The sequence below is a fragment of the Tiliqua scincoides genome, chromosome 3, assembly GCF_035046505.1.
Source record: "Tiliqua scincoides isolate rTilSci1 chromosome 3, rTilSci1.hap2, whole genome shotgun sequence".
NCBI lineage: Eukaryota > Metazoa > Chordata > Lepidosauria > Squamata > Scincidae > Tiliqua > Tiliqua scincoides.
The window spans coordinates 20,208,558-20,214,990 of NC_089823.1; positions in this window are offsets into that span (position 1 = coordinate 20,208,558).

The following is a 6,433-nucleotide window of genomic DNA, read 5'->3' on the forward strand; positions in this document are numbered from 1 at the left end:
GCAGACTTCTGTGCCAGTAGGGCCACCATTTCCCTAGTATACTTGGAGTTACACTAACTTATGTTAGGGAAAGGATTGGGTCATGACCAACCATCCTGTAATTTCTCTGATCTCACCTGCCTCTCTCTTTCATGAGTATTGGTGTTACATTCACTACTTTCCAGTTCTCTGGCTGGTATATATGCCCAGGGATTTGTTACCTTTTAATTTGCCATGCCAGTATGCTCTAGAACCTCACCCCTCACCACTTCTATTTGACTCATCATGAGTCAGTCTGAAGTACCGTCTCCCTTGGGAAGGTTACTTCAGATATGGGCATCTGCCATTTGTCTTTGGTAGTAAAGACAGATGCAAATAATTCATTCAGGTTCTCGGCAATCTTCATATATTCTTTTTGGTTCCTTTTTATCTCTTCATTATTTAATGGCCCCTTAACCTGATTGCAACAACAAAATAAACAACTTTGGCTATACATCCCAGCACCACAGTGTGGAAAAATCTTTCTGCTGGGTCAAGTGATAATCCTGAGGAAGATCCCCACTACGGTGATTGAAATGCTGGATAGTTTTCTGAAGCTCTGCAAGTTCTTTTAGTCTGGCCTGGATTTAAATAAGCAGTTTTTGAAGATTGTGGCATTCATTAGATCTTTGTTGTTTTAATTGATTTTACTCAGGTACTTTATTTTTACGTTCATTTTTGCATTTCCCGTTATGCAGGCAGAGATTTCCAGATGAGCTGTTGTAATTTTAAAACAAAATTATGAGGTGTTGTTTTTTTTCAAATATAGGAATGCACATTATCTGCACCCAAGCAGAGTGTTCCAAGTGTGACGCAATGAGATCAGTAATTGGCCTTTCCTGTAGCTACACTTTTGGGTACCATTTGCACTTCTTTTCTTTGCCTTGCCGGGAAATTGCCATAGGAAAATTAGCAAAATGCTGTCAGATCTGTGGCTTTGAGAGACCCTGCTGTCTATGGGGAAAATAAATGGGAGCTCTGTGCCAGGGAATAAATTGGCTGCTCCTCCATGAATGCAGGAGGTTTCACAAACTAAATAGTTTGAACGGAAAACAATTTCCAGAGGATCGATGAACAGTGTGGAGTCTAGCAGCATCTAGGTCAAGCTGCCAAGCCAACCTCATTGAGAATGCTTTCCCACTGTAACCAGAAAAACATTTAAAACCATCACACCAGGGAAGAAATCGAATCAGATGTTAAACTTTCCTCATCAGGGTGGAGGGATGGCTACAGTGTTCTTCGATTGGGACCCATGCTGGGTCTGTATAATCAAGTCCATATTATACATTTCTACAGAGTGGGATAATTAGCAATGTCTCTACAGTGAGTGACAGCAGTTTCCTGATCTTATCAGCTAAGACAGTGGTTCCCAAACTGTGGGTCGAGACTGACTGGTGTGTCACAAACTGATTGTTGGTGGGTCCCCAAAAGGTGATGAAAAGATCAGATCTGCCTCAAGTCCTGAGGCTGTTCAAAAATCAGATACGATTGCTGCTAATTACCCTACAAAAAGCTCAGCTCCTGCAGTTTGCAAGCATGTGTAAATATACGGAGATAAATGTTTGAGGTCTTTTTCTGGTTTTTATAAAAAATAGATCTTTCTAGATCTCCTTTTTTAAAAGTCTGGTAAACTTGGGTGGGTCTCGATAGAGGGTCATTTTAAAAAGTGGGTTCCTGTGCCAAAACGTTTGGGAACCACTGAGCTAAATGCTTAGAACAGCCATTTTCAACCACTGTGCCATGGTATGCTGGTGTGCCACAGGAGTTTGGGGAGGGTCATTTATTAGTACGTAGGTCCACTGGGGGATTTGAGCCCCCTACCAGCAGAATGGTGTGTGCCTTGTCGATGGTCAAAATACTGATGGTGTGCCTTAGCAATGTTAGCGCCTTGCCAGTGTGCCATGAGATGAAAAAGGCTGAAAATCACCGGCTTAGAAAGAAGAAAGATGATGGCCTATAGCTTTTGGGGGCTACCCAGTTCCAAGACAAACATGGACATACTAATCAATCTTGTGATTAGCATCAACATATATTTAGTATTTGCTAAACAATCTTAGCTGCAAACAGTGGTGTCCCTACCTCTTCTTCCACCTGGGTGTGTGTGTGTGTGTCTCACAGTCAAATAACAGCAGGTGCCTGCGCTGGATAACAGGACTGGTGCCCACCCTTCAAGACAGGTCCAGGAAACTGAATGGTTGAAAGTGAGATGGTGTTAGAAAAGGGGAACCAGTCGCCTACACCAAGTCTTGAGAGTCCCAATAACCATTCAGAAAGAAAACATGAACGCCAAAGCAATAATATAATGACAAGACATAGCTAGGTCCTCTGAATTCTGATGTTGTTGATTCCCTCATGGCTGAGCATATGAGGCCTTAGGAGTGGACCTCAACAGGTGGGAAACCTTGTCTCTGAGCGGCCCGCTTGGAGGCAGACTGTGCAGCATGGCCTTTCCCAGTTTGAAGAGACACTTGGCCAACAGTCTGAGGCAAAGAGGCAAAGAAGGAAGGCCCATAGCCAGGGAGACAGACCAGGGACAGACTGCACTTGCTCCCGGTGTGGAAGGGATTGTCACTCCCGAATCGGCCTTTTCAACCACACTAGACGCTGTTCCAGAACCACCATTCAGAGCACGATACCAGAGTCTTTCGAGACTGAATGTTGCCAACCATCAGAGCATACACTCTAGGGATCTACACAGCTAGCCAAGGTGTGACTGTATGTGGGGCTGGCTACAACATCAGAATGATTTCTATAGGGGTGGTGCTAGCTGCAAAGGTGGCAACTTGTATTAAATAACTGGTGCTTGGATAACACACCTTCTAGATGCAATCTAGGATGCAATTTAAGTCCACCAGGCCCATCACTGAAACGCCATCAAAATACTGCTGACAACAGAGGACTCAAGCACACCAACCCGCCTCCAGCCCTTCCCTGTGTCAGTATTTACTTTGAACTGTCAGTTTTTAAATGGGAAAAGAGAACATTTGCTTTTCACATACAGTTCAGCAGCCAGTTTCATCCAGGGTCAAGAGCTATTTATTTGTACAGGTGCTGGGTGACAAGCTAATGATCTATTTCTGGTTCAATACGGCACAAAATACGGCTCTCTTGAGAAAGGAGAGATCCAAAGGCTAAAGGTCAGAAGCGCTTGAAATGTCAACACAGGAAGCTTGTTGCAAAACAGAAACTGGTCCCTATCCTCTTATTTGTTCTTCATAGGCGTGATTCCTCCCAGCAAAAACAAGGTGCCAACACTCAAAGAAGTTAGCAAAAGTTGCTTCCAGGCCAGAGTACTTCAGCACTGTGGAGGGGTTGCTTTCCCACTCATATACAAGTGGAATTAAAATAGTAATTCTATGCAGCACTTAACATAGTGCTATATTACCAAGTATGTCCTTCCCCACGGACAAGTTCTTCTACATATTCAAAGTTAGCAAAGGTCCTTTTTATTCGCAGCTGAGCTTTTGCCCCTTTTATTACTTTGTGTTCAGTATGGCTGGGGGATTTGTGATAAATTGCCCCTTAGATCGTTTCTGTTCTCTTCCCCACAAACGAAGGCTTTAATGACTGGTTTCATTGGTGATTTTTCCCACTCAGTGAAACAAAAGTGAACAAATCAAAGGGCAATTCATCACTATTCCCCCAGCCACAATGAAGTAAAGAAGTAATAACTGAAGCAATAATAGTATAACCTTCTAGGAGGCCATTTTTGATTAAAGGTATAGCCCATAAAGGCTTCGATGGTTCACTTCACTACCATTGTTTTATTGTTTTATTGAGAAAAAAAGGAATAATCACAAACCAGATCTGAAAGAGCAGGTAAGGACAAAACCAAAAACACAGAAATGCTTTGACCGGGCAACAGTGTTGTTGGGACTCACCATAAAAAGTGAGAGAGCAAACGGGAGCAATTCAAGAGAAGAGGGCAAGTGAAGAAGCAACCTCAGGTTCAAATTTGAAAAGGATTCACAAATATTAAAGATAGGTAAAATAAAACTAACTGCAGCAGTGCCCAAACTTACCAGCATCATGGCTCCCTTCTTCCATCGCATTCTCTCTGCAGGCACCGCCATCTTGCATCGAACAAGAATTTATTCTATTCTCATGAGAATAGCTTGAGATCTTGTGAGAACAGTGTGAGATCTTGCACAATCCAAGTGCCCCCAAGAAGAGGACACTAGGGACATCCTGCGACTCCCCTGTGAGTACCTCAAGGCTCCCTCGGGATCCATGCCTTCCAGTTGGGGAACCACTGCCCAAGTAGATTCTCGCATTGTGGAAATAATGTTTACTGTTCCTTTCAAACAACTCAGAACAGTTCCAGAAGTTTGGTTGTCACGAGGGCTGTATGTGTGTCTTAGGGCACAATCCTAACCAGGTCTGCTCAGAAGTAAGTCCTATTTTGTTCAATGAAGCTTACTCTCAGGAAAGTGTGGTTAGGATTGCAGCCACAATTTCACACACAGGCATAGGAAGAAAAAAAGGGGGGATATGATACCTTTCTGAGAATATCCATTTTTGCTGTTTTTAAACTCTAAGGTTTTAGAGTTGCATCAACGTTTTTGAAAATCTGTAGGAAATGACTGCTGAAACCAAAGAAGTTGAAAAGGCTCTGAACAAGATTCAGAGGAGGAGGATAACCAGGAGGTTGGGCTTCAGTGTCATATATAATTCTTGTCTCTCCGAGTCATTTGGACTCTATCATGTCCCAATCAGATTCCAATCTCTTTCATTTTCTAACCCCCTTCCCTGCCTCACTCAAACCCTATGAACCTCCTCCTTCCCATTCATAAGTTTCCCACTAGCCTGACAATCTTCATTCTGCTCTGCCTGCAGTAGATGCTTCTCTTCTGCTGGTGCCTGGCTTGCTGGAGCAGAGCAGTGCAATGCCCCAGGCACTGGGGGTCCTTCTTTTGGCTGTTCAATAGTAGTAAAGTAAGCAGGTGAGTAGAGAAAATGGGGAATCAGCAGGATTGCACTGCCTTGTCCATCCATACTCAATGCTATTGAGTACTGCATTTGTCCATGATGTAAGTTTCAAAAGTTACTCTGTTTAAATGACTCACTAAAGAAGCTATTACTAACACCCCCTGCCACCTCTCTTAAGTGTAAGTTTAGGGATTTATACACACTGGAAGTCCAACAGTGAGTCTTTCACTGGAGGCCCTTTCTGAAATATAGATAGAAGAAGGTGGAGCTAGGGGCTGCTGTCCTTCCCAGGTGGGATGTGCCATGCCATAAAATTCCATTTGGTTCCCCATCCTTTTTAACATCTACATGTAACCATTGGGTGAAGTGACGTAAAGATTTGGGCAACATTCTGATGACACCCCATTCATTCCCATTTTCTGATCCCAGGGAAGGCACTTAGAGAGCACTTTTGGACTGGATGAGGGTGAATAAATGGAAGCTTAAGACAAGATAGGTAATACTGCAAGTTGGGAGTCTAGATGGTCCAGGAGGTGATATTCAATCTGTTCTGGATGAGATTTCATTCCCTTGAAACAGCATGTCTGCAGCTTGAATTTATGCATGGATCTAGCCAAGCTCCTTGGATGCTCAGATTATGGCAGAAGCCAAGACTGTCTTTTATCAGCTGTCTCTGATACACTAGCTGTGACCTTTCCTGGAAAAAACTGTGCTTTTTCCTGGAAAAATTGGATGTGACTTCAGTCATTCATGCTTTAATCACTTCAGAGTTGGATTAGTGCAACACACTTTACATTGGTTGCCCTTGAAGACAATTCAGACACTAAATTGTTCCAGAATAGGCCTGAGAGCTGACCAACAAGACCTGTTTATGTTGTTCTATGTTTGTTATAATATAGATCTGTGGTTCTCAAGCTTTTAGCACCAGGATCCACTTTTTAGAATGAGAATCTGCCTGACAGAGAGCAAAGAATGGGCCTGGCTAACTCTGTTGGGATTATGTTTATCAGAAACTCTCTCATTGTACATCTACCTCTGTGGAGGGCAGAGGCACACAAAGACGACCTCCAAGATCTAGCAATGTTCTTGGATAGCTTTGTTATGAGAGTTTATTTCTGAGAAAACTTGGTCTCAGGATAGATGTTTGGGCCCGGGGTGTATTGAGCCTGGAAACAGACTGTGAATCAGTGAAGCTGGTAAAAGATTGATATCTATATCAGTGTTTCTCAAACTGTGGGTCAGGAACCACTAGGTGGGTTGCGAGCCAATTTCAGGTGGGTCCCCATTCATTTCAATATTTTATTTTTAATATATTAGACTTGATGCTCCCATGGTATGTGACTGCATTTGGGGAAATGTTACAGACTTGTACTTTTAACAAGCTACTATGTATATTCTTTTAACAATGATAGTAAATGGGACCTACTCCTGGCTAAGCGAGCTCCAGTGTGTTCCTTTCACATGCTTGAAAAAGCCCTCCCATTAC